Raw genomic sequence first — 10,795 nt, 5'->3', positions numbered from 1 at the left:
AGCATCGATCGGCTTCAGTTAGCAGCAGTAGCGAAGGAATCGCTCCATCGGGTTCAGTTAACAGCCATTGATCGATCGCTCGGGTTCAGTAACGCGTAGCCTGTAGTGCAATCACTCGGGTTCAGTTAGAGCCCAACGCCTCGCTCGGGTTCAGTTAGAGCAAACGCCTCGCACACACACGCGTACCTGTACGAGATAAATGCGCATCGCTCTCCCACTATAACCGGCACTCCCCGAAATTTTCCTCCCCCTCGCTTCTACCATGGTTTTTTCCGTCATGGATGGCCCAAAGAATGTCATGCAGCTGCGTCTCTGGCCCGCCCAGGACGAAAAGCCCATTTTCTGTCATGATTTTTTGTCATAGAAGTAGGAGCCCACCACATCTATGATGATACCGTCTCACAATTATCATCATAGAAGTGTCATATGTATGACAGGAAAAAAATTCGTTCGGCCCAAAATGTCACGGATGTGTCTTTTTTTTAGTGATGACTCAGATCAGAAGGCCATAAGATATAAGGAGTAAAAAGAGCCTTACGTTCCATCCCACAATCAATTTTCTTATATAACTAAAGAATTTCTAGACTCAACTTCGACCAGTTTGGCTTGGTAATCCTACAGGCAGTCAAGCTTTGATACCAAAGCTGTCAGGCCCCCGTTCCTATGCGACATCGATCTAGCATGTAACACCTCATATCACTTTGCGGCCTCATGCACGGTATTCCCACGGGTGTCACCTTACTAGGCCCGGGACCGTTTGTGCCTCTTGGCTCACGTATATGATAGTGTCGCTAGCATCCATATGGCAAAGAACCCGGGCTGACATGGCTAGTCGTGAACCCAAAGTGGCGCTAACTTACAGGGAGAGGCATACATGACCCAGCAACGAACGTGTCAGTCATCAGCGAGTGAATCTGGGCTGTAGCGGCTGGGCTAGCAGGACTCCGGAGAATCCGGGCTGTAGCATGCTATCAGGACTCCAGTAGACACCGCGTGACATTTCCCCAAAGGGACAGACACAGGCACGAAGAAGGACACATGTCGGCCAGCCTAAGTGTTCCGGAGCAGTAGCAAGCTACCAGGGCTCAGTGGAAGCACTAGGAGACATTTCCTGGTAAGAGAGGCTACCAAGGATAAACAACTAGATAGTCAGATCCCACACATACCAAGCATTTCAATAACATACACACAATATGCTCGATATGTGCAAATACAACATGGCATCACAACATGACTCTACAACTCAAGTATTTTATTCAATAGGCTCCGAGGAGCGAGATATTACAAACATGGGTCTCATGACCCAACATTCAGAGCATACAAGTCAAAAGCACAAACGGAAGCTTAACATGTCTAAGTACAGACATCTACAAATGAAAAAGGCTGAGAAGCCTGACTATCTACCAGATCCTGTCGAGGGCACAAGATCGTAGCTGAGGTAACAAGCTAAACATCGAAGCCCACGCGGAACTACTAGCAAGACTGAAGTGTCTCTGCAAAATATAAAATAGGCAAATGTGAGTACAAATGTACCCAGGAAGACTTACATCACAACTAACTACATATGCATCATTATCAACAAAGAGGGTGGTGGAGTTTAACTGCAGCAAGCCAGCTTTGACTCGGTGGCTATCCTGAACTATGACTGCAAGTAACTCTTTGAGGTGGCGCACATGAGTCCACATATTCACCATTTCAATACACCTCTATGGATCCGCTCCCGTCTCCCTACGACAACGCCATCCATAGCACTCACGCTTATCTTGTGCATTTTAGAGTATCCACTTTCACTTGTTTATGAACTGTACAGGAAACCCAGAAGTCCTTTTCTGCGGACACGGCTATTCGAATAGATGATGTTAACCCTGCAGGGGTGTACTTCTTCACACACGCTCTCGCTACTGACCACCATGTACACGTCGTGTATCTCGACAACCTTCAAGCGGAAGCCTGGCGAGGGAGTCGGCCACGACCTGACTAGCCACACAAGTATCTAGTCCAGGTTTATCGCCTATTCAGGTTCCATCCGCAAGGAGATCCAGCCGGGGAGTCGCTCACGACCCCAAATGATGTGAGCAGGGTTCCCAAGCCCACCATCCGGGTGCCACTTGGTACACCGTGTCACTGCACCTAGTCTGTCCCAAGCCCACCTGTACCGGGTGCCACTTGGTAGACTACTAGCACTACCTACAAACACCAGAAACTAGTTGCAACTCCTGGATAGAGATCGAGTTGATTAATAAGTCGAGAGGGGCACTTAAGCATTCCAATGCGTGGTAGTAGCTGTTCATGGATCACAAACACAGAACTCAGTTTCTGAGGACGGCTTCAATGAGACAACCCACCATGTACTCCTAAATGGCCTATCATCGCTACCTTTACCAAATCGTGTTCACACACTTAGCTCACACACAGTAGGACATGTTCACAACATTCCAATTCATCCCTGATGAATCAGACCTGACTCAACTCTAAGCAGTAGCAGGCATGACAAACAAGCATGAATGAGTAGGCACAACAGGGCTCAAACAACTCCTACTCATGCTAGTGGGTTTCATCTATTTACTGTGGCAATGACAGGTCATGCAAAGGAAAGGGGTTCAACTACCGCAACATGTAACACATGTATCGTGGTTGTCCTAAAGCAGTAAAAGAGAGCAGAAGTGAGAGAGTGGGATTGTATCGGAATGAACAAGGGGGTTTTTGCTTGCCTGGCACTTCTGAAGATAGTATAGATCTTCATCGGTGTCATCGAACTCATCATTGAAACCACGTCTATCGAGAGCCGGTTTACGGCGACTCCCTCGTGATGATAATGATATCTAGCCTCAAACGACATGTAGGGTTGTTACCGGATGATGTTTCCCGGGGCCCGAAGCTGTCTAAACCCTTGTCTTGTGTTGTGCTTCTTGATTCCGCTCAACCCCTCTCAAGCTACCATATAGATGCGTTGGCCTCACAACAAAGTCCTCACACTAAGGACATCTGACGTGTTAATTCCACGACAGTTGGCGCCCACCATGGGGCCTGCGCACGGTGATGTTGAGTTCTTGGAGGGATTTTTGTAAGGGATCAAGAAGCTAGTGATTTATAAAAGATGAAGAAGAATTGGAGAGAAATAGGGTTGTGTCGGTTTGCGCCGACATAGGTCACCAAGCCCGGGTTACCACGAGCTTTGGATGCTCCATGATCCGTTCTGATGCAAATCTAGCACCTCCAATACGCATGATTATTGGAAGAAAATCATGTTGAGTTGTTTTCGTCAAGTTGTTGACTACTCCCGAGGAGATCAAGCATATTCTCTTTTACTACTGTTATTCATGGATCCGAGCAAAATTGTAAGGAGGATTGAACGCTGGTTCGCTTCAGTCCCGATGGGGGTCAGTCCATGGAGATTAAAATCAGTTAAAAACCACAGTTCGGTCATGTGGACTACTATCGAAAGCTAGGAAAGAAAGAAAATCGATCTGCTGCTCCTTCCGAGCCATATCTAACCCGGAGGAGTCAACGCTGCTTGTCCGATTCTGCTCAACCCCTCTCAAGCTACCATATAGATGCGTTGGCGTCACGACTAAGTCCTCACACTAAGGACATCTGACGTGTTCGCAGGCACCTTCTGACATGGGCTGCCATCCCGGGTTTGAACCGCCACCGGATTAAGTTAACCCGGCTTCACCATAACCACGACGGCCGTCCGAGTCGTCATCGCCGAGTAACCCGCCTCTGTTGTGGCTAGCTATCTTCAATTAGCGTGCGCCACGCCTCGTCTCTAAGCCGCCATCGCTGGGCGCGCCTCCAACTTCCATTCAGCCGCGGCCCCCCTTGCTGTAGCATTTTTCGACCCGCCGCCGGTTCAGCCGCAGTTCGCCGCCTCTGCCACCTGCAGCGTGCCTGGCCTCGCACTTAAACCGACATAGATGCCGTGGCCCTGACCAGTGCCATCCTGAGCAGTTCTGCCTCGCCGGATCACGGCATGCACCTCCACCATCACAAGCCGACATCACTGTTGCTCCTACTATGGCCGGCCCCGAGGCGCCTCTGCCTTACCAGCACACAATGCGCTTTGGCCTACCTCGCCGGTTCACATCTCCACAATACTCGCCTCGGTCTGCTTCGGCTGACCCGCCACTACCTTTAAACCGCCGTCCTCTGGCTGTGGATCGCTTCGGAGCGCCGCGAGTCAGCCGCCAACTCCGCCAAAAGCTACCCCGGCCAAATTACCGCTGCCTTGAGCCCTTGAGTCACCATCGTGGCATCTTCTTCAAATCAGCTACGCCGTGGCCTCACCCTGAGCCGGCCATCCCTCTTTAAACCGCCGCCCCGATTGGGTCACCTCCGCCGCGGCCATGTTCTGCCGTCTAACGCGCGCGCCGCTCCGATCACAAGCTGGCCTCGAGTCACCGTCGATGCAGGCTGCCACTCCAACCTGTTGCGGCAGCGGACGCACTTTGTCAACCCGCCGGAGTGCCCTCGATGTGGCCGGTTCATCTCCACGCCTGAGACACGCCTCCGAGCCACCTACTGCTCGCCACAGCCAAATTCGGTCATGCGGCTTCAAAACCGGATCAAACCCCGGGTTACGCCGCCTCCGAGTCAAGCCCGCTGCATTCCATCTCACCTCGAGTCGCCGCGCTCGCCTCAAACCGCTGGCTCTCCACACCTGAGTCGCCCGGGCCGCCTTCATCAACCCGTCGCTACTATGGTTTGCCGCATGATCGACCCTGCATCACCGGTTCGCGCCACTACTGTGGCCTCGCCTCGAGTGCCCGCTGTCTTTGCCTCACCTTCACCGCGGCCGATTCGATACCCCACATGGCCACACACTTCTGCAGTCGTGACCCGCCGTGGCTGGCCCTGAACCGCCCGCGCCTGCTGGCTTCGCCGTACCTCTACTGCTACTCTGTCGAGTTATGACCACACAGACCACCATGAACCCGCTTTACCTTGAGCTGCCGAGCCGCTGCCTCACTTCTGCCGCACACGAGCCTGTATCGGTCACCTTTACCGCCGCGGTCGAGTCGCCTCGCTATCTGCAATGGAGTTTTTCTTGCTGGATCTCCGATTTGGTACTACACATTGAAACAGCCGATGCAATCACCAATGTGTGTCAAGGAGCTTCATAGGACAGCCAGCGAGCCCTGGGACTGCTAAGCCACAAACTAATATTGACGGAGACTCTGAAGGACCAAACACCACTGCTAAGATAAGATGATCGCGATCCGCTACCGCCGCCAGTCCATATAAAAAACAGTCAAGAGTCCAGCGGTACAACTTGGGCGCTGGACAAGACATCAAGTACAATATATGGGGATCTACAGAAAAGGAAATGTATGTGAGCCCACGGATGCATTAGTAGTACACAACTACTACTGGTACAAAGGCTACACGCATCACATCTCTCGAGGCTGCCACTGCGTTCGTGGACATAGGAAATACTACGACGAATCTTGGCATCCGATGGACGGGACACATGGATCATCCATCGTCTATGATAAATTAGGTGCTATTTGCCCAGTCTATTTTTTAAAAATTCTTTTGAGAACTATTCTACTTTACCTATTTTCCGTATGCAGGGACAATGACTCATTGTAAAAATGGTGCCATGTTGTGCCTATGAAATATGCACCAGCGTCCGCGCCCATTTGCTGTTGAAGGTGTGCGCAAGCCGCCGTCCATGCAGTTTGCTCTACATCAACTCGCCGGGACTGCGCCTACGATTGACTCACCGTCTGTGCGGCTTACCCACCTGCAATTGGCTCGCTCGTCCGCACCGTCTTGCAATGTCGCGGCCGACTCGGCCGTGATTAACTTTAGCGTCACCATGGTGATCATTACCTCCACGGTAGATAACTCCTGGCATGATATATCAGGCCGTCAGAAAATTTCCGGCTTAAAAAGAAGGATTTCGGTTTAAAATCCGGTTCAAGGGAAATCTATCTCCCACAAAGCTCTAAAGCTCTCAAATCCGGTTTAAGAATTTCTGGTTCAAAAAAGGAATTAACTTCTCGCAAGTTCGAGTTTAAAGGTCGTCAAAAAAATTCCGGCTGAAAATGAAGATTCCGCTTTAAAATCCGGTTCAAGGAAAGATGTCTCCCATAAAGCTTTGAAGCTCTCAATATCCGGTTCAAAATCCCGGTTCAAGAAGAATTTATCTCTTGCAAAAGGTTAAAGGTTGCCGAAGAGGACCTGCTGCCCTAACGCACGGTTCAAACATGGGTATCCTGCCTTATGGGCTCATCTTCATATGATCACTTGGGGGCTTCCTGTTCAAACATAGGTGTATTCACCAAAGAGAACATGGTGTTACTACCCTCTTGATGCGGCTATCAAGACAATATTATCATAAGGGGCCAAAGAGGGTTTGTTGCACAGCACAACTCAAACATAGACACCCGGCGAGCACAGCTCAGAAATATATCACATGGGGGCTTCTGCTTGCAAAGCAGAGTCCTGTCCATTAATCCGGCTACCACGCCACAACAAAGCTTGGGAGCTTCACACCCAAGGGCCAAAGAGAGCCTTGTTGCTATGCACAGCTCAAACATAGGCACCCATAGAGCACAGCTCACAAAGTTACTTGGGGGATCTTTGTGCAATGCAACAAAGAGTTTGAAAGGACCCTTGTAATATGCTATCAAGCACGGCTTGGAAGCCTGGTGTATTCACCTAAAACCCCGGGTTAACCTGTCTTCATCAAGTAAGCCACTCCTATCCAGGTAATCCTGGCATGACCTGCCGAACGTTTGACAAGTCAATCTTACACAGACCCTAAACTTGTCAAAGTTAAAACGACGATTGGTTAGTTGGAGGCCCATCTTGAAAGTCTTTGCAAAAATGGTTTAACTCAGCGGCCTGGCAGCCCATGAAAAGCCTCGAATTTGGGCCTGGCAGCCCTTGAAAAGCCTCGACTACATGGTTTTATTTGCCTTTGTCAAGATTTTTCTCTGTTTATAAATTTTATGTTGAACCGGCGTCTATTGACCCGGCATGACTATAAGTCATCAATTTAATCCGGTGTTTGTTAACCCGGCTTGGCTTTCAACTATAAGTTGTTAAAACCACATTCAATTATAAACTGGTGTTTATTAACCCGACCTGGCTTTGGACTATAAGTCGCCAGTATATATTTGGATTGCGCCATTGGAATCATGCGTTTATAAATCATTGGATTATATTATTCAAATCTTTAATAGCCAACATGGCTGGATTTTTATTATGGTTATCAATAACCAATATTATGATTGAGGTTTTCAAAGTCGCTTTTAGCACAATGGTTATTATTTTATCAATGGATATGATTTATTCTATAATGGAGGAAGTAGTCCAGAGTCGCTGCAGACTTACGACCCAGCACTTGGGGGCTACATTATTGAAGTTGAGATTATATCAAATATGCAAGTCTCATGTCATTGCAAGCATGCACCATGACACTTGGGGGCTAATACAAAGTCATTTTTTGCTCACCTCATTGAAGACCCGATTCATCACATCATAATGAGCCGGCCCTTGGGGGCTACCAATTGCTCATGTCAACAATTCAAGGTACACAAATTTTCATTTATCATTGAAGGGTCCACTGCTCAGTTGGTAAAGCATAAGGCTCTTAACCTTGTGGGCATGGATTCAAGCCCCATGACGGGGGTTACATCATATGTTATTTTCATTGAAGTACATATCAAGTACCAGCTCAATATTATCTTACTGAGCCGGCCCTTGGGGGCTACATGTTGCTGTTAAAGTCTACATGATTATATTTTCAAAGTCCTTGCTCATTATTTGCATAATGACCCGACCCTTGGGGGCTACACTGGTTGAAGTTTTTATGAGCATCAGGAAATTGCAAGTCCCAGGTTGCTGCAAGCATGACAACCCGGCACTTGGGGGCTACATATGTGGAATACTCAGTTCTGACTAGTGATTGAGATGAACAACCTGGATTTCGTTAAGCTTGTGACATTCATATTGAAGCAAATCTTAAGCTGTTACTACGTTACCTTCTTAAGATTTGAGGGCTACAAGTGATAGGCATATAAGAGGTATATTTTCAAAAGCTGATGTTAACAAACAGTTATGATCCGGTGCCATCAATATTCTTAAACCGGCAAGTTCTACATCTTTAAACCAGCTGAAGATCAGATGAGTATTTCAAGGGCTAATATTGTTTTTAAGCATTGGGAGCTGAATCAAAGGAGTTATTCTCCACAATATATTTTCTATGAGAAACCAATGTCAGCAAGGTGATTATGAAGCTGGCCTATTAAACCGGATTTTCTAGAAGAAGGAAGTGACAAGGACTTAAAGATGACCAGAGTCAGTTTAACATGGATAAATCCAAATTAAACTGGGGGCTAATGTCGGGGATATACCCCGCGGTATGACCCGGCCGGAGTCATAACCCGGTTGGGACTTGGTAAACCGGCGGATGGTAAACCGACGGACAATTAATACAGACAGTTAAGACAGATGGCTAAGACAGACAGAAAACCGGCGAGTGGTAAACTGGCAGGTGTTAAGACAGATGGTAACACCGGCATGAGTTAAGTCAGATGTTAAACCAGCAGACCATGTTAAACCGGCAGACCATGTTAAACCGACAGACCATGTTAAACCGACAGACGTTAAGAAGCCCATGAAGGAAAGTCAAAATAGTTTAAGTCTTAGTCCGAGATGGACTCTACATGTAACCCGCCCCTTCAACTTATATAAGGAGGGGCAGGGCTCCCCAAAAGAGGGACAAGCAACAAGAAACAATCTCTAGGGCTAGACACAACTAGAGAAGAGCCGGTTTATGGCGACTTCCTCGTGATGATAATGAGAACTAGCCTCAAACAGCATATAGGGTTGTTACCGGATGATGTTTCCCGGGGCCCGAAGCTGTCTAAACCCTTGTCTTGGGTTGTGCTTCTCGATTCCACTCAACCCCTCTCAAGCTACCATATAGATGCGTTGGCCTCACGACTAAGTCCTCACACTAAGGACATCTGACGTGTTAATTCCACGACGGCTACCTTTACCAAATCGTGTTCACACACTTAGCTCACACACAGTAGGACATGTTCACAACATTCCAAATCATCCCTGATGAATTGGACCTGACTCAACTCTAAGCAGTAGCACGCATGACAAACAAGCATGAATGAGTAGGCACAACAGGGCTCAAACAACTCCTACTCATGCTAGTGGGTTTCATCTATTTACTATGGCAATGACAGGTCATGCAAAGAAAAGGGGTTCAACTACCGCAGCATGTAACACATGTATCGTGGTTGTCCTAATGCAGTAAAAGAGAGCAGAAGCGAGAGAGTGGGATTGTATTGAAATGAACAAGGGTTTCTTGCTTGCATGGCACTTCTGAAGATAGTATAGCTCTTCATCGGTGTCATCGAACTCATCATCGAAACCACGTCTATTGAGAGGGGACAATTACCGAAAACAGAGAAGGAAACACAATCAATGCAATGCACAACATGATGCATGTTGATGACATGGCAATATGAGTGTGTTGGCCTAATGCAACTACAACCAGATGGGTTTAAGTTATTTTGAACCCAAGGTTCAAGTTCAAACTCAAACTATGAATTTACAAAGTGCATTATCATGTTTTCATATAAACAACAGGTTTAAGTTGCTTTAACATGCATGAAACCAGTGCAGATGGATAGATTGGATTTTTTTGATCATTTTCATATATAACTTATTTCATTCTGAGTTATAGATTAATTTCTATGATTTTTAGAAGTTCTGCGTATTTTTTGAAATTCTTAAATCATTTCCTGATTTATTTTAATTACAGAAATACTTTACTGCATCAGTATGACGCCTGTGTGACGTCAGCAAGTCAACAGGGTTGACCAGCGTCAAACCTGACACGCGGGACCCATGTGTCAGCTGCACAGCGGTTTAACAAAGCTTAATTGACCTAATTAATTAGTTAGCCAAGTTAATTAAACATTAGGGCCCACCTGTCAGTGACACTACATGTTGGTTAGCAGGGTGGTTAGGCCCTAATGACCGGCCTCGCCGGCGGTTAACAGCCAATGGCCACTGGGCACGGTGGAGAGGCGCCAGAAGGCCACGGGAGCGGCGGGGAAGGGCACCGGGGCGTACCCATGGTCGGCCGCATCCAGATAAGGCCACGGGAGGGCGCGGGGAGGCTTGAGCTCGCCGGAAGCGAGCTCACGGCGGCGGCCGGAGCTATGGCTGCACGGGCACGAGGGCTGCAACGCGTTAGCCAGATAGCAGAGGGCCGCATCGGGATCCTGGGGACCCGGCGAGCATGCGGGAGCTACTGGAGCGAGCGGAAGAGCTCTGGGGCACGAGGTTTGCCGGCCATGGCGATGGCCGGAGCTCGGTGCTTGCGGGGATGACAGCTACGGCACAGAAACGAGCAGGAGAGGAGGGGGAAAACGAAGGAGTCCCCACAGCAAGGTCGTTGAGCATCTCAGGCGGCTCGGGGAGGCCCTCTTTGGCGCGAATCGACGGCGGCGATCCACGGTTGCCGGCGAGGAAGACGATGGCGTGGACGCGATGCAGAGCTTCCCGGCTCGCGTAGCTCGGCAGGAAGGACGGGGGCATCACGGCGGTTCTTCTGGAAGCAACTACGAGGCGAGGGGTTGACGGTGGACGCGACAACAGCGGGCGGTGGCGACGAGCTCCGCTCGGGCGCGTGCGGGAGAGAGCAGAGGAGGAGGGAAGGAACGCAGAGAGTGAGAGAAGGGTCGGGGCGCGTGGCATCCTCTAGAGCCGTCCAGAGCGAGCGGCAGGCTGGAGGTGGCCGGGCGCGTGCCGGCGGGCG

Source organism: Triticum aestivum, chromosome 1B, assembly GCF_018294505.1.
Source record: "Triticum aestivum cultivar Chinese Spring chromosome 1B, IWGSC CS RefSeq v2.1, whole genome shotgun sequence".
In the NCBI taxonomy this organism is placed as follows: domain Eukaryota; kingdom Viridiplantae; phylum Streptophyta; class Magnoliopsida; order Poales; family Poaceae; genus Triticum; species Triticum aestivum.
Note: the sequence above shows the minus strand (reverse complement) of the source record.